This window comes from Onychostoma macrolepis, chromosome 08, assembly GCF_012432095.1.
Source record: "Onychostoma macrolepis isolate SWU-2019 chromosome 08, ASM1243209v1, whole genome shotgun sequence".
NCBI classification, from domain to species: Eukaryota; Metazoa; Chordata; class Actinopteri; order Cypriniformes; family Cyprinidae; genus Onychostoma; species Onychostoma macrolepis.
In genome coordinates this window covers 7,220,869-7,239,988 of record NC_081162.1, presented here as the reverse complement: position 1 = coordinate 7,239,988, position 19,120 = coordinate 7,220,869, and the positions used below count along the sequence as shown (strand labels likewise).

The 19,120-nt window shown below is 36.8% G+C and overlaps 1 non-coding gene across 1 annotated transcript; it reads right to left on the bottom strand.

Moving 5' to 3' along the window:
- Nucleotides 1-8,910: 8,910 nt before the first annotated feature.
- LOC131546403 (small nucleolar RNA U13) lies at nt 8,911-9,013 on the bottom strand. Its single transcript, XR_009272691.1, has one exon. It is a non-coding gene; the product is annotated as a small nucleolar RNA U13 (small nucleolar RNA).
- Between the last annotated feature and the right edge of the window lie 10,107 nt (nt 9,014-19,120).

Here is a 19,120-nt window from a genome sequence, read left to right as displayed (position 1 = left end):
CATGTGATCCAGCAAAATCAATAAACAGTGTTTTCTTTATAACTAAACTCTTGTTTTGGCTCTTTCTTCATACTTCTTTAAAAAGTACATTCTTAAGCATATTAATACATTTCATACTTAGTGCCCATAAACTAACATTATTACAATAACATACTGTTTCTCTATGCTGCATAAGAATTGCTTGAGCTAACTCTTAGTAATACAAAATAAACACTTAAATTTGATGAGTATAACAAACATTTTTAACCAACTGTAATCTACAGAGCCAAATCATTCGTAGTAGGCCTACCCTTTTGATCCATAAAACAGCAATCACACAATACATTGATGTTCCTGAAATATACACCCTGCTTGTAAACTTTAATACCATACCTTAACATTAGTATGGGATTTCAGTGTGCTGGAGCATTTTTGTTCGATTTTAAGTAAATATATAAAACACCCAGGCTGTTATACAGCTGTTAGCAGCATTTTAATGAGAGAGTAAAACGTATTAATCCATTATAGGTTAATGTGGGCTCCAACGCTCCTTATTATTGTCTTTTCTGAGGTAAATCACATTACATGACTATCTACAAGCTGTTTAACTGACGGTATAAATGCTTGGAAATAATATTCAATGTTTGCAAGTCTATTTATTTTTTGTAGCATGACAGAAACCCGATAATTACAATAAGGGTTTTATTACTTTCAATATAACACAAATAGTATCCTTTAAATTCTGTCAATTTTATCACAAAATACAAACAATAAATGTAATCTACTGGGCCTTTCTTTCAGCAAATTCATCCGCAATGTCCTTGGTGTTTAATTTAGGGCTTCATGTATTCACAGTGGAAATAATGACTACTTTCAATAGTCTTTCCTTAAAAGGGAATTACAATTAAAGAAAGAGAATTACAACGGTGCAGGTGCCTCTGCAAAAACAAGTGACAAGTACACTCAAAAAAATGATTCGGTCTAAATTGACATTTTATGTAATTCAATTGCATTACAATTTTCCATTCATTTAAATTACATTGTTTTAACATAAACAAATCAATAAACTTAATGTGATTCATATGCATCAGTCATACGTGAATGAAACAGGTAAGATTTATGTAATAATTCACAGCAAAGTCCCCACACTGCTCAGTGTTCATGGGTTTCCACACTACAGAGTGTTCAAGTAGAATTGAAGCAGTGCTGGAGTTAAGAAGATAATTATGTGATGATTGATCATTAATGATGAACAGCTGCTGTTATCAAGAAGAATCACCGAAGGAAAGAGAAACACAAGAACTACAACTGACTTCAGCCACAGCCAAAGATGAAATCAACTGAAATAAAAGAAGACATTAAATCTCTCAAGATCTGATTAAACAGCTTCACAAACAGCATCAGATTGACCAGATTGACTTTATTTCTGTCAGACTTCTAGAGAAGCTCTTATTGAGAATTAACAGAGGTTTAGATGCTTTATTGTTTTGTTTGAAATCACCATTAAAGAGATCAGTGTTTCCTTTTGTTGGGCTCTGGGCTCTTGATCCTTCATACTTTGGTGTTGCTATTATACTGGTTGCTTTAATTGTGTGTTTATATAAAACACGCTTAGCCAGTGAAACTAAGAAAAAAATAAAAAAAAGAGTTGGGGGCAGATGATCTACCGATCTAGTTTCAAGTCCAATGTCTTACGAATATGTGTAGATTTGTTTTATAGCTTCAGATCTAGTAGTATAGTAAAAGATAATTTGAATAATTTGCTAATCACTTTGTGCACAAAAAGTTTTCATCTGGAGCAATACAAAGACCACCGACATCAAGAATCAGCATATGAATCTCAACAATGGTGACAGTCAAGAAAATGCTTCATGTTGCAATGCATGCTGGGCAACACCATAGTACATGACTCTCCCATGTATCCCAGCATGCATTGCAGCATGAATAAACAATGCAGCTGAATTGTCTGGTTATTTTCTTTTATTCTTACTATGTTATTTAGTAGCTTGTTTTGTGATGTTTAGAGTTTTATCTGAATATTTTGTTGACTGTCACCATTGTTGAGATTCATACACTGATTCTTGATGTCTGTGGTCTTTGACGTGCTACAGATGAAAACATTTTGTGCACAAAGTGATTTGTAAATTATTCAAATGAACTGACATTTACAATACTGCAAGATCTAAAACTAAAAAAAAAAAAAAAAATCTAAAGCAGTATGACATCTATATAATCGGATATTTGACTTGAAATGAGATCGGTGGATCACAACTCTTTTTTCCTTGGCTTTGCTGGCTAAGCTAAGTGGGTCTTATAGAAACACACAGTTATAGCAACACCAAAGTGTCAAAGGGTCAAGAGCCCAACAAAAGGAAACACTGATCTCTTTAATGGTGATTTCAAACAAAACAATAAAGCATCTAAACCTCTGTTAATTCTCAATAAGAGTTTCTCTAGAAGTCTGACAGAAATAAAGTCAATCTGGTCAATCTGATGCTGTTTGTGAAGCTATTTAATCAGATCTTGAGAGATTTAATGTCTTCTTTTATTTCAGTTGATTTCATCTTTGGCTGTGGCTGAAGTCAGTTGTAGTTCTTGTGTTTCTCTTTCCTTCGGTGATTCTTCTTGATAACAGCAGCTGTTCATCATTAATGATCAATCATCACATAATTATCTTCTTAACTCCAGCACTGCTTCAATTCTACTTGAACACTCTGTAGTGTGGAAACACATGAACACTGAGCAGTGTGGGGACTTTGCTGTGAATTATTACATAAATCTTACCTGTTTCATTCACGTATGACTGATGCATATGAATCACATTAAGTTTATTGATTTGTTTATGTTAAAACTATGTAATTTAAATGAATGGAAAATTGTAATGACAATTGACACCCCTGTAAGTGTTCTTGGTATTAATGTTGGTATTTATGGTCTAATATGTCAGCAGTGACGGTGAGTCCATTAAATTGGAGACATTACGTTATTAAAAAAAATAAAAAAATATGCCTACCGAAATGACTTAATACCCTTTAAAAGGAACCTGGAAAGAAGCGTTCTAAATGACTCTTGGTAAGTTCAAAGTTCGTTTCTCTGTTGTAACTCCGTGGTACTCTACCTGCTGACCAGCACAAGTTTGCACCTAGCTTCTCGTGCAGACCCCCTGTGGTGTGTAAAAGCCTGTGAATTCGGTATAGTTGCCGGTCTGTGGTGGGCTGTAGGTGTGCAGGGGGGTCGTGTAGAGTCGTAAATGAGCAGTGTGGTGTAGTGTGTTTGTGTGTTGTGTGTGGTGGTGGGGGGTGACACAGTGATTGACAACAGGAGAGCGGGGTGCTTATTCTCTCTAATCAAATGAGCTTTGCAACCCCACCCGACAACTATTCATTAGTAATAGTTGTTGATCGCTGTTAACACCTGCTATAAACCCTATCTATGGGTAAATAGAAATCAAATACATACTCAAAGTAATGAGGAAAATAAATTACTAAAGAGTTCAAAATACTTTAAATGACATTCAGTGAAATGCAATAAACAATAAAATAATCATAATCATGAGAGAGGCATGCTGGGAACTTTTCATTGGTCGCTCTTTAACAATTTACTTGACAAAGAAATCACGAAGCATGTGAAAGGAAGCTCATAGTAAATGTTACTTCTCATGAAAAACTAAACTGAATTACATCTTGTTGCATCACATTTCCCATACACTTGTTTGAAATCTAAAAATAAATGCGTCACTATTCTTGAAGAACGTCTATGTTATTTAACTAACAATCCATAGTCAGGATCAGAGGTCAAGATCATTGTGCTACACCCCTCAAAAAGATCACACAATTCACAAAAAAAAAAAAAAAAAAATCATAAATCAAATCATAATTTATCAGGTCTAAAATAAGTGAAAGAGAACAGATCAATTCTTATTGAAGCATGAGGTATACCTCTGACTTTCTTTTTATCATTCAATGCATATTGTCATATGTAAGTGATGTAAGTATATATATATATATATATATATATATATATATATATGTGTGTGTGTGTGATATAACACAAAGTTGAATCATATTCATGGAGAGGCATGCTGAGAACTTGTCATTTGGTCGGAACATTTTTAACCCTTTATTGTACAAAAATCTTACAAAGCCTGAAAAAAATCTCAAATAGGCAGTCTTTAGCATACCAGAAAGTAAACCTGCTTTCTTTATCCAGAATGAAAAATGATAGCGTCTGAATGGAGTGAACTGAAATCTTACTGATGATCTTTTGAATCAACAGCTTAAATACTTCATTCATAAGGAAAATAAATGCATTCCAGAGATGTATTTATATTTGCTTAGGTGTTTTATGGAACAAGTTTTGCTCTCTTTCACAGCTTCTGACACAACAGGAAGTGGATGATGAAGTTCAAAAAGAGCCAAAACTGGCTCTGAAAATACATGCAGGCATTTCAACTAACTGCTTAATGAATGTCATAATTAGTGTAAATTTGTGAATGTGAACTGATGTAGTGCATGTTGCTGTATGCTTTTAATTTTTGGCATGTATAAAATACCACACTCACTTTTCCAGAAACTAGGACCACAGAGAGACAGAGAGAAAAAGTGTCCGACACATAGTTGTAATTCAACAATGCGATTTTCTGTTCAACACTGTGAATGAGAAAGTTACAATGTAACAATTTTTAAATCATTGAAACAGGCTCTTAATGAAAAGCATGGGAGGGCTTTTATCAGAAAGCGTGATTGTGTAAATTGTATAAAAATACTGTGTGTGTATATGGCCCAGTGGCGCCGTAAGGGGGGGAAGGTTAGGACGATTCTTCATGATTAAGACGATTCTTCAAGGTTAGGACGATTCTTCGATCGTGATTTCTACCGAAAGCAGGGGCCTGAGTGGATATGCTATCCAGGGGGCCCAGAAACCGTAGTGGCGCCCCTCATATGGCCAATGACAATAACGGTGCAAGTGGCATCATGAGGTAGAAATGCGCAAGGGAATGTGCAAAAATAAAAGAGTTTGGAGCTCAGTAGACTGACAGCTGAGTGAAATACACTGTTCCTGAGTCTGCCAGTGCAACACCAAAGACTCTTATAATGTCTTCTGGATGGGAGAGGAGAAAACAGTCCATGGTTGGGGTGAGAGGTACCTTTGATAATGCTTCTCACCCTTCTTATGCAGCAGGTCTTTGATGGAGGGTAGCTGAACACCAGTGAGGTACTGAGAAGTTTTCACCATCTGCTGGAGGGTTTGCTGGTCTGAGAAAGCACAGTTGCTGTACCACACTGTGATGCAGTTGGTTAAGATGCTTTTAATAGTGCTATAATAAAAGTTCAGCAGGATGTGGTTTCCTAAGGAAATAAAAGTGCTGTTGTGCAGGGGCGTAGATTACACGGGATTTAGATTACCGCACTTTTTCGGGAAAGTGTGTTCGCATAGAGGTTTTCAAGAGCTGGTGTGAATAAATACAGATTTAAAGTCAAAGAGACAGGATAGTTGATGACCTGATGTTTTATTCGGACCCAGAATGTGTGTTTCATTCATACTCAAAGCCGGAGGGCGCTCTCCCGTAGAAAGTTGTACCAGGAAATTCCTAATTTGGACAAAAGTGTCACTGTATGAAAACAGCTGTTTTCACAGAAAAAACAGAAACGTTCGGAAACATGAAGACATTAAACATGGGACAGCGACAATATATGGTTTGAAAAGTATGAACAATGCAGTGCTAATTGCCATACTGCCTTATGTGATAAAAAGTGTTTGTAGTATGTAAACAAATCATTATTGTTGGTTATTGTCCAGCAGTGTATGATTTCTAAGCCAATTAAAAGCTAGAAATAAGAGAGAAATTAAAGTTGCCTATACTCTACCAGTCAAACGTTTTTGAACAGTAAGATTGTTAATGTTTTTTTAAAGAATTCTCTTCTGCTCACCAAGCCTACACTTATTTGATCCAAAGTACAGCAAAACAGTAAAATTTTGAAATATTTTTACTATTTAAAATAACTGTTTTCTATTTTAAAATGTAATTTATCCTGATTTCAAAGCAAAATTTTTAGCATCATTACTTCAGTCACACAGTCCTTTAGAAACCATTCTGATATTCTGATTTGCTGCTCTTAAAAAAAAAAAAAAAAAAATTATATATAAATTGTTTTATATACTAATATATATATATATATATATATATATATATATATATATATATATATTGTCGCGGATGGATGAGAACACAGACTCGGAAATGCTGGAAAGTTCCCCAGAGGGCGATTTATTAACCCACACTGATCACACGTGCTTAGATGAATGGTGTTCGTGGGGTGAAGTGTCGTGAGGAGTGCTCTCCTGGGGTGCGGTCAGACTCTGTGAGGAAGAGGGAGAAACAAGCATTAGTTCCGGCTGACACTCCGTTACACCTCCCCTCGTGTGCCTCTTCTCCTGGCTTTTATGGCTGAGGGAACGAGCTTCAGGTGCGCCACTCATCACGCACAGGTGTTGTTGTGTGATCAGTGCGGGAGCGGCGTTTCCAGGGCGACGCTGATCTGGAACTGGGATACTCGCCACAATATATATATATATGTGTGTGTGTTTGTGTGTGTGTGTATACATACTGACTCTAAGCTTTTAAATGGTATACTGTATAATGTTACAAAATCTTTTTATTTCAGATAAATGCTGATCTTTGGATCCTTCTATTCATCAAAGAATCCTGAAAAAAATGTACTCAAATCTTTTAAATATTGACAATAATAATAATTAAAAAAGGTTTCTTGAGCAGCAAATGAGAATGATTTCTGAAGGATCATGTGACACTGAAGACTGGAGTAATGATGCTGAAAATTCAGCTTTGATCACAGCAATCAATTACATTTTAAAATATGTTAGTTGTTTTTAGTAAAAATATTTCACATTATTACTGCTTTTGCTGTATTTTGGATCAAATAAATGCAGGCTCGGTGAACAGAAGAGACTTCTTTAAAAAACATTAAAAATCTTACTGTTCAAAAACTTTTGACTGGTAGGTAAAATTTATTACAGAAATGTTATATTGTAACGTTATAAATATGTATATATATATATATATATATAACATTTTTGTCCCCTCACTTCTGAAATGATGGCTATGCCCCTGCTGTTGTGCCTTTTTTATGAGAGTGGAGGTGTTGAGGGTCCAGGAAAGAACCTCAGAGATGTGGACACCAAGGAACGTGAATCTAGTCACACATTCCTCTTTGGCTCCATCAATGTACATGGGAGTGTGTGTGCACGTGTGTGATCTATCCTAGACTGCAGGTGGCCCATAATCAGCTCCTTGGTCTTCTGGGTGTTGATTGCCAGATTGTTGTTGGCACTCCACACTACCAGGTGCTCAACCTATTCCCTACTGGCTGTCTCATTGTCACTGCTGTATGAGGTTCCATTTGTGCCAAAAATGAGTCGACTTTGTACTGTACATTTGTCTTTGTCTACAGTCATTGCCTACTTGTTCAGGTAAATCACTAAATATTGACGTCTATGTTGTCTGTTGACGTCGTCTTAATCTGGCATCCTGCTGTCTTTTTCTCTGTTCTTTTTGCTGTCGTCCTGTTCTGACATCCTTATTGTCATCTTATTCTGTTGTCCTAATGTCGTCCTTACTGTCGTCTTGTTCTGTTGTCCTTACTGTCGTCTTTTTCTGTCGTCTTGTTCTGTCATCTTTACTGTCGTCTTATTCTGTCGTCTTTACTGTCGTCTTGTTCTGTCATCTTTACTGTCATCTTGTTCTGTCGTCCTTACTGTCATCTTTACTGTCGTCTTGTTCTGTCGTCCTTAATGTCACCTTTACTGTCGTCTTTACTGTCGTCTTGTTCTGTCATCTTTACTGTTGTCTTGTTCTGTCGTCCTTAATGTCGTCTTTACTGTCGTCTTGTTCTGTCATCTTTACTTATGGAACCCCATACCCCATAGGTGATCTGGTTTCCTAACAGCATCTAGACACTCTTTGAACTGCCTCTGCATATGACACCTTGCTCTGATCCTTCACAAACTGCACCTACTTTGCCTGAAGAAAGCATTCACAACCATAAAAACCTGCTGCATGATTCCCATCACAGTTAGTACTTTGGAGCATCTGCCTTGCAATTTTGTATTATATGATGTTTTTAGATGTTTCTTGAAGATGGCTAAGGACTCAGCTGCTCGTACTGAGTTGGGCAGGTCATTCCACCAGGAGGGAACAGTTAATGTAAAAGTCCGTGAAAGTGATTTTGTGCCTCTTTGGGATGGCACAATAATGCGCCGTTCACTTGCAGAATGCAAGCTTCTAGAGGCACATATATAAGTGATTAAAGTTAGTTTTTCCATATGGAATGAAAAGAGTATATGTATATATGAATTATATAATGCAAAGTTAGCCAGTATTTAATCAGATTCATGAAGGGGCATGCTGGGAACTTTTCATCACAAAGAACTTTTCAAGACAAATCGCAAAGCCTGTAAAGACTTAAAACTTCCACTTATATTTTGAACCAATTTGAGCAAAATTCAGTCAAAGGGTGATATATGTGATTTAATTACTCACATAAGTTCAATATAATTAAGCTCTGTTAAAGTTGTTTTTACATAACCTGTTACTGTGTGGAAGTAAGTGCCTTTTTACTGATAGAAAAATGTAGGATTTCATCTGAACATTCAAATAAAATTATCGTGTACAAAAGTAAACTACAGACTTTAAAAGTTAGATTTGAACAGACAAGACCCTAAACAACATACTTTTGTTGCAGTCTTATACAATTGCAATACTTCATTAGCAAAAGCATCTACAACTGAAGAAAACAAAGCTATAAACCTAAATAATAAATCTGAAAAACTACAGCAAACAAAAGCATTTCATCTTTATTAATCATCAACTAAAACAAAATAAATACTGTAGAAGTTCAATTTGTTAACAGCCGGAATCAGATGGTCAGTGTGCTGAACTGTAACAAGGTAATTGGCAGCACATTTCACAAACAATTATGATCAGACCAATCATCATTTATTTGAATTCTGGAAGAATCATGAAGTTTATGGTTACTCAGATCTGTTCATATTCAAGCTACAGCTTTCTCTGTAGTGGTGACAAACTTGAGTCATTGCTTTGCTTTTGAACATTCAATGTATATTGTCTTATATAAGTGCGTTTAGTTAGTGTGTTTCTCCATATAAAATGAAAAGAGTAGGCTATGTATACATGTATTATATAATGCAAAGGTAGTGAGTATTTAATCATATTCATGAGAGGGGCATGCTGGAACTTTTCATTGGTAACTCTTTAACCCTTTACTTCACAAAGAAATCACAAAGGCTGTGAAAGGAAGCTCATAGTAAATAGGCTTGTTTGAGATTGCATTCTCTTCTAAAATGTTTACTTTTTATATCAGATATCATGTGATTATGTGTTTAAATTATGCGTGAATGTTCCCAAACACTATGACAGTGTGATCTCTGTGTGAGATATGTGATTGTTGTCATATTTCTAAATATAAAATACATGTTTATATTACAGTAAAAATAAATGATACATTTCTTTAGAATGTAATTAAATAGCAAGTACTTTGAGAGTCTTATTCATCATATTTATTTTCATATAAAAGCAAAATAACTGAAATTATATCATGTTTATTAGAAACAGTGCATGAGAGTGAATAACATGATATCCGCCTTTGATCTTGTATATATCTGTTCAAGAGGTCTGAACTGTCCATCTTGACTGCACTTATTTCACTCCTCCCTCAATGCAGCTGCCTACTCTCGCCTAAATTTTAGGCAAGGCTAGGCACATCTCAAACGAGCCTATATTGTCAGTGTTCACATGGGAGAGGCATGCTGGGAACTTTTCATTTGTTCAGATCATTTTTAAGCCTTTATTGGACAAAAATCTTACAAAGCCAGTAAAATGTAGCTCACTGTAGATAGACACTTTTTAGCATACTTTTAAAAAGAGTACTTATTATCGAAATAATAAAATATACTGTATATACGGTTCGGATGAAAGAATGTACGAAACGCATTTGTCCGTGTTTCACTCCGTCTCGAATCGCGCTCACGGAAAGCGCTCGAGAAACAGTATCTCTGCCGTGGCTCGGTACACTTTCAACTACGTTTTTTTAGTCTTGAGCAAGAGACTGTACAACATTCACATTACATGATTTGACTGATTTTTACGTAGAGAGGGTGACAGTGCACCGCATTAAAAGAAATGATTCATGTTTTCATAACCGCTGGCCAAATTAAAAAGCGAAACTAAAATTAATAATAATAATAGTTTCTAGGAACTCAAAGCGTTTTTACATTTGGGGGGGGTCTCCTCATCCACCACCAGTGTGTAGCATCCACCTGGATGATGCGACGGCAGCCATAGTGTGCCAGAACACCCACCACACACCAGCTACAGGTGGAGAGGAGACAGAGTGATGAAGCCAATCAGCAGATATGGGGATTGTTAGGAAGCCATGATGGTCAGAGGCCAATGGGCATATTTGGCCAGGATGCCGAGGTCACACCTCTAAACATCTAAAACCTCTTTGAGAACAAGGGGGCCCCCTGGTGTTTCGGGGGCCCTACGCAGCTTGCGTATTCTGCATATAGGAAGGATCGGCTCTGCTGGCAGCACATTTTCCTGTAGTTTACTGTTAATTTTATAGTTCTTTACCTACATTACAGAATGTTACTGTAATGCGCTAAATTAAAAATGCATTTATCTCTTCATTTATACCAACTGCCTTAAAGGGACAGTTCACCCAAAAATTAAAATTATGTCATTAATTACTCACCCTGATGTCGTTCCAAACCTGTAAGACCTACGTTCATCTTCGGAACACAAAATAAGATATTTTTTATGATATCTGAGAGCTCTCAGATGCTCCCACAGACAACAAAGGTCCTTACACGATCAAGGTCCAGAAAAGTACCAAGATGATCGACAAAGTAGTCCATGTGACATCAGTCTGTCAACTGTAATTTTACGAAGCCATGAGAATCAACGTCATCACACTGGATCATGAACGCGCGTCCACAAAAGAAACAGTAGAGACAAAAATGTGGAATAAAATCATTATTTTTGTTTTCTTTGCGCAAAAAGTATTCTCGTGGCTTCGTAAAATTACAGTTGACAGACTGATGTCACATGATCATCTTGGTACTTTTCTGGACCTTGATCGTGTAAGGACCCTTGCTGTCTGCGGGAGGGTCAGAGAGCTCTCAGATATCATCAAAAACATCTTAATTTGTGTTTCGAAGATGAACGGAGGTCTTACGGGTTTGGAACAACATCAGGGTGAATAATTAATTACATAATTTTCATTTTTGGGTGAGCTAACCCTTAAAATTGGCCAACTGTCATTTATGTTTATAAACTAATATTTATAATGTCAGCATATTAGCACTCTGAATTTATTTCATTTGACTCCACAAAAAAAAAAAACTCTCAAAATCAACTTATTAATCAAAACCAGAAAAATTATTTTAATCTCAATTCGCAAAGATATCACTGCATCAATAACTACACAATTACTGCCTTTAAATAATCAACAGGTAACACAACATCGACGACTTTCTGCTCATCCTTGACTTAAACACAGGCTCTACCCCTCAGCACAATGGTAACACCAAAACTCAGACAAACAGAAACCCTTTAAATCTCAACAAAACAGAACATTAACCCCTTTATGTGCTTTATAAACACAGTTACAGCAACCAGAAAAAAACTAAGATTAAAATTTGATGGTCAAGAGCCCAACTAAAGAAAACCCTGATCGCCACAATGGTGAGGTCAAACTAAACGTTTTCAATAAAACAACTAAACTTCTGTTAATTCTCAAATAATTTTTATAGACATATGACAGAAATAAAGTCAAATTGTAATGTGTGAAGCTGGTAATGCTGTTTGTGGAGTTGTTTAATCAGATCTTGAGAGATTTAATGATGTCTTGTATTTCAGTTGAGTTCATCTAAGGCTGTGGCTGAAGTCAGTTGTAGTTCTTGTTTCTCCTTCATTCAGTGATTCTGCTTGTTAACAGCAGGTGTTATCTATAAGGAGAGTAAATATTTAACTGAACTGTATTATTTTGCACAAGAGAGATCTGTTAGTTTAATTTAGTTTGGTGGGTCACCATTGCGGTGGAGAGTAGAGCCTGTGCTTCAGTCAATGATGAGACACTGATGTTCTGCTGCTTTATTTAAAGACAGTAACTGTAGAGTTGCTGATACAGTGATGCTCTCTTTGTTAAGTGCTTTACCACATGCATGTGTGCTATAGCTGATGATAAACTGCAACTATTTGAGTTAAAGTCATGTTTTTAGTAACTTTACTATTACAAATTAAGTGTTTGCAGTTTTATATTAAGAAATGTTCCTTCTTAGTAGAATCAAATGAAATAAGTTTATCAAATGTTTACACACCATCATAACAATTTTACAGCATGCAAGGGTTTTACAGTACAATTGTAATTATTGATTTACAGTACTCTTGTAAATTTACAGTCTTACTGGCAACCAAAATTGCCAGTAAGTTACTGTAAATTTTACAGCAATTTTTTACAGTGCATATATGGCAGTTAGAATTTGGTTGTAGTTTCATTTTGAATCTTTTGTAAGGAGTTATGTATGCTCTATGAATGACTTTGAAGTGAATAAGATGATGAGCCAAGTTTTTAGATGTTAAGCTGAGGCTAGACCACACTGTCTCCCAGTCGACAGATAAATTAAGGTCAGATAATTCCCGATTCCAAATAGATTGAATAGAAAGAGGTTTTGTAATGCAATCAATAATTTTATTATATATTAAGGAAACAGATGGCTGACCTTAAGATGGTGCAATCCAGTCCCGCATAGGATGAGAGGAAATGGGAGATGCCCAAGGAACTCCATACGCTTTGAGAGCAGAACGTAGTTGAAGAAAGACAAATATGCGGATGCTGGTAAACAAAATATGGTTCTTAATGTCTGAAATGAACAGAGGCCTTGGTTATCATATATAAGACCAAGAAGGTTGGACAAATGGACGATTTCCGCATACAAAATTAAAATTGTACCATAAAGGTGTACTGCTACAAAATTTGAAGGGTCCTCCATCAGACGTTCAACCGTTTTCCAGATTTTAATAACGGGACCAAACCGGACCAAATTTATAATTATCACCTTTTTTCCTGTGCCAGTAAATAAAATATCTTGGATTCTGTTTATTTTAACCTTGTCAGCTTCAATCACTCTCCATGAAACGTTCGATTGAGGATCAATCCAATTATGAAGAGCCTTAAGTTGGAACGACCAATAATACAATTCAAAATTTGGTACAGCCAGTCCTCCTGCGCGATTAGCATGTTGCATTGTGGTAAGTTTGATTCTGGGGCATTTATCATTCCAGATAAAATGAGAAATTATGGAGTTGATCTCCTTAAAGTAACCTGGAGGGGGAGAAAGTGGTAGCATAGAGAAAAGAAAGTTAAACCGAGGTAACAATTTCATCTTAACTGTGGAGATTCTTCCTTGAAGAGAGACTTTAAGATTCTTCCATCTTTGAATGTCATTTTTGACCTTAACTAGAATACTATTAAAATTGTCTCTGGCGATCTTATGGATGTTTTTATATATAGTAATGCCCAAATAGATGAAAGATTCCTTAATAGGACTTCCTGACCAACAGACCCCAGAATGTTCGATCAGGATTCACCTGCTCCACATCCATCACACTTAACACTGGTGTACCACAGGGCTGTGTGCTAAGCCCGTTTCTCTACTCCTCTTCACCTCTGACTGCAAGCCTGTGTATGGATCTAATTCCATCGTCAAGTTTGCAGACGACACCACGGTGATTGGCCTCATCAGTAACAACGATGAGACTGCCTATAGGAGGAGATCCAGCACCTGGCCACATGGTGCACTGAAAATAACCTGCTCCTCAACACCACCAAAACGAAGGAGCTCATCGTGGACTTCAGGAAGGAGTCAAGAGACACACACGACACCATCCACATCAATGGAATGGCTGTTGAGCGTGTCTCCAGTTTCAAGTTCCTGGGGATCCACATCTCGGCGGACATGTTGTGGAAAACCAACACCTCCAGCCTGGTCAAGAAGGCTCACCAGCGCCTCTTCTTTCTGAGGACACTGAGGAAGAATCAGCTCTCCTCAGCTATCCTGGTGAACTTCTATCGCTGCACAATAGAAAGCATCCTGACCAACTGTGTCACAGTATGGTATGGGAGCTGCTCTGTTGCGGAGCGCAAGGCACTGCAACGGGTGGTGAAAACTGCCCAGCGCATCACAGGGACTCCACTACCTGCCATCGAACACATCCAGAGGAAACGCTGTCTGCATCGAGCTCGCAGCATCCTTAAGGACTCCTCTCACCCAGCCCACAGACTGTTTTCTCCTGCCCTCCGGCAGGCGTTTCAGGTGCCTCCGGACCAGGACCAGCAGACTAAAGAACAGTTTCTTCCCCAGAGCTGTCTCTTTACTGAACTCTAACCCCCGTTGATCCACTTCCTCATATATTATTAACTCTTCTCTCCTACCTCACATCTGCCTTATTTGCACTACTGAATGTAAATATTTATCACAGTAACAACTGTTTACTTTTGTATCTTGCACTACCATACCTAAATTGGACTATGCTCATTTGCACTGCCGACTGTTGTTACATTATCAATGCTTACATTAATATTTTGTACAGTTAATCACTTCCACTGCACTTTTACACCTTGTTTATAGTAACAGTCATCTGTATATATATTATATTGATAGTACATATCACCTGTAAATTCTGCCTATAGTAATAGCCATCTGTATATTTATTCACTATACATATTCACCTGTAAATTCTGTATATTTATTCACTATACATATTCACCTGTAAATTCTGTACATTTATTCACTATACATATTCACTTGTAATTTCTGTATATTTATTCACTATACATAACCATACAATAACCATCTTTCTATATATATTTATACATATACTCAGTACATATCCTTGTCCTGCACTTATTCAACCATTGTATATACTGCACTTGCTACTATTGCACTTCTGGTTAGACCTAAACTGCATTTCGTTGCCCTGTACCTGTACTTGTGTAATGACAATAAAGTTGAATCTAATCTAATCTAATCTAATAGGGATAAATGAGGGAATAGAAGAATTAACTTTAACATTATTAATTGGCATTAAAGCAGATTTGCTCCAATTTATTTTGTATCCTGATAAGCTACTAAAACGATCAAATTTGTACTAGAGTCCTTAATTGTACTAGAGACTGAAACATCAAAGCAGTCAGGGAAGTCGTGACCTAATGGTTAGAGAGTCGGACTTGTAATCCAAAAGTTGTGAGTTCGAGTCTCGGTCTGGCAGGAATTGTAGGTGGGGGAGTGAATGTACAGCGCTCTCTCCACCCTCAATATTATGAGGTGCCCTTGAGCAAGGCCAACTGCTCTCTGGGCGCCGCAGCATAAATGGCTGCCCACTGCTCTGGGTGTGTGTGATGGGTTAAATGCAGAGCACGAATTCCGAGAATGGGAATTCACTTTCACTTTCAAATATAGAATAATATCATCAGCGTACAATAAATACTATGATTATGATCATGAATCTTAATCAATACCTGATGGCTTCTGCTAAGGGTTCAAGAGATAAACAAAACAATAAGGGGGAAATAATATTACCAGTCAAGACTGATGCTGCAGGTGAGTGGTATAATGTCTTAATCATAGAAATTAAATGTTCACCGAAGCTGAAACATTGCAGAACTGCCCACATATAATTCCACTCTAGCCTGTCAAAGGCCTTTTCTGCATCAAGTGAAAAAACCGCATAAGGGCTCGGATGAGAGTCTGCAAAGTCAAGAATATGAAAGAGTCGACGCATATTGTCAGATGCATTGCGCCTCCTCCTTGATCAAACTATGAATTACCTTCTCCATACGAGAAGCAAAAACTTTAGCATAGATTTTTAGATCACATGGGATTAGTGATATCGGTCTGTAGCTGGAACAATCTAATGGATCTTTCCCTTTTTTAAGAAGTAATGTTATCAATGATGTTTTTTGATCTCTGTGAAATACACCATGTTCAATTGCAAAATTAAATGAATTACGCATAAGTGTCCCTACCAAATCCCAAATTTCTAAATATAATTCAGGGGGGAGACCATCTAGACCTGGCGATTTGCCCTTTTGAAGGCTTTTTAGAGAGACGTGGAGCTCCTCCAAACTTAATGGGGCCTCCAAAGATTCTTTATCCATCTGTGAGATCCGAGGCAATTCCAATTGATCTAAATACTGCTTACAAATTGGTTCATCAAAATCTGTTTTGGCTTTATACAGATTTGTGTAAAAACCTTTAAATATTTTCTAAAATAGTCTACCGATTATATACATATTATATATGTATATATAGTCCAGTTTTGTGGACATTCACACAAAGATCAGTCATTAGTCAAGTGGCGACTGCATTTGACCACTGGATATACAGACATCTTTTCAGGTTTAAGAAGGGTTTCAACATTGCATCAACTAGGCTACTGATGAACACATTCATATTTATTTGAATTATTACTCTGTAGGTTTTTTTTACCATGTATTATTAATTATAACTCATTAAAATGCACACATTCACGTTATTTCTTAGTTACATGTAATGCAGGCATTACAAAACTTTGTCATCTAAACCTTATTCACCAAATATATTTGCTTTAAGTACCCCTTTTAAAATAAATATTTCAATAATTAAGTAACACATTTGCATGTCCACGGTTTCTTTGATGTTGATTAATGATCACATTGCATGCAGGTAAATAAAAATATTTCATCTTTTTTTAGTAAGTGTTTTATTTGAAACAAAGACTATAGAAATGCAAAGACGGTTCTCTCCTATACTTAGGAATGGGAGATGCTGCAACGAGCAATATGGAGGAATAGTCCCACCTTCTAAATGAAAGAGCCAAATTTCCCATAGAAACCTGACTAGACCAGCCAATACACATGCACTGTATAAGCACGTTATGACTCCGCATGCGCATTGCTTGGTCTAGACTGAAAAATAAGCTTTTTAAACGCTATTTGAGCATAAGAAACAACATTCATGGGGCAATTAATTTCAGATTTTTGTTGCTGATTTGACAGTTTGAGTTCAGCGAGCAGTTTTTGAGACTTCAGGACTCCCCCATTCATTAAGATAGGTCTTCTACGAGCTGCCTGGAGGCGTTGCAAATTAAATATGGCCGCCAAGTGAAAAAAAAGAAAGGAAAAAAAAAAGAAGAAAGGGAGTTTGTTTTAAAATGACTTATTTTCATTTAATTTTTTTTATGATTTAATTAATTGTCAGCTTTTCATTAAACTCACAACCCCTCTGCAGTTCCTTTACGAACCCTTTGGGAAACCTTGATGTAATATAATGTTTACTGCACTCCATGTTTCAGATTACAATTTGTAAGTAATCTACCCAGCTCTGTCTGGAAACACTTCAGGAGTTTCGAAGTCGCCATCAGATTGGTTGAATTATACAGGATTTCCGGGAGACGTGTGTGTTGCGTTCTTTAACTTTCTGCCTGGAAACAAAAATGCCGTGGTGCCAAACCCCCTCACGAAAGAAGAAAGCCGTCGTGTTTATAACAGTGATGACGAGCGCTTATCAGGATCAACTAAATGCTGTTTCAAAAGTATGTGAAAAATGTAAAGTTTGCGCACAGAATCTTTAAAATATGTCCGAGAGTTTTACACACCACTCTGTTATTGCGGTGACATTTCCACGCCCCTTAACATGACATGGCATAAAACGAAACGTGATTGGGTGTTTTATCTGTCAATCATATGCAGGGGTGGACACAGTGATTTGGGGGCCCTAAGCAAATTTCAGGTACGGGGCCCCAACACAATAACTATATGCTCTTTTACACCTTATTTTGCTCGCTAGCTCTCTCTCATTATAGCTATAACTGTTATTTATTATAACTATTACCCCTTCACAATTTAAGTAGCCTAAATAATTAGTCAACCTGATGCTATTCTAAAGCCATATTAAGCTACCTTATTTATTTTTTTCGGATCACAAAAGAAGACATTATATTAAAAAAAAATGCTTGCACTTGTCAATTTAATGAATTGTAAACTTCTTCAATCTTTTTACAAAAAGGATTAAAATGTCATAAAAATTATCCCATGCAACTCGTTCCGTATTCCAAGTGTTCTTAAGGTACACGATAGGGTTTGCCGAGAAACAAATTGAAAATTTAATCTATTAAGCGAAAATCTCCAGTCATTCCATTTGTACATTTATACGCGTTTTTAGTTTATAGTTTATTTGCATTTATTTCGCGCTGGCGCACCTAGGAAGAACACACAAGAGAGTCATTTTGAAACATCAAGACAAATAAAATTATGACTATGACTTGACAATAATTTCTTTACTGAGGTGAATATATCTGTTCTGAGACAGTCAAAACAGCTTAGAATGCGTGTAAAGAGCGATCCGTCTATAATCACTAAAAGCTGTCACTCACTTCAGTTCATCACGATCTCTCTGCACAATGAATCTCTTATTTACATCTTATCTACACGTTGTTATAATGAGAGGATTCACAAGCTTGCAGAACTCCGCACCTGACAAAAACTTGCCGTTTTGAGTGGTGAGTGAACATTTGACGCTCTCCATAACACAAATACAAACTGGTGCATTTGCCAAGTATGTTTTGCGAATATCAGACAGGGCCACCTGATTCCCCGGGGCCCTAAGCGGCCGCTTACCTCGCCTATTGGTTAAGTCCGACCCTGATCATATGGCCTCTTGGGCAGGCCTTGGCCTTTCAAAGCTGCCAAAGTTCCCAGACCTGGTCTGGCTACGCGAGACTACCATTATGGTGACTTCAAATGAAACAAACATTAGATTTAAACCCCTGTTAATTCTGTAGACCTCTATAGAAATAAAGTCAGTCTGGTTAGTAATGAGTGAAGCTGCTGATGCTGTTTGTGGAGCTGTTTAATCCTCATCTGCTGAGATCTTCAGAGATTTAATCTCTTTTATCTTCAGCTGAATTCATTTAAGGCTGTGGCTTGTCAGTTGTAGTTCTTGAGTTCCTGTTTGTCTCTTTTTTTTCTGTTCTCTTCTTTCTTTCATTGATTTTGCTGAGAGG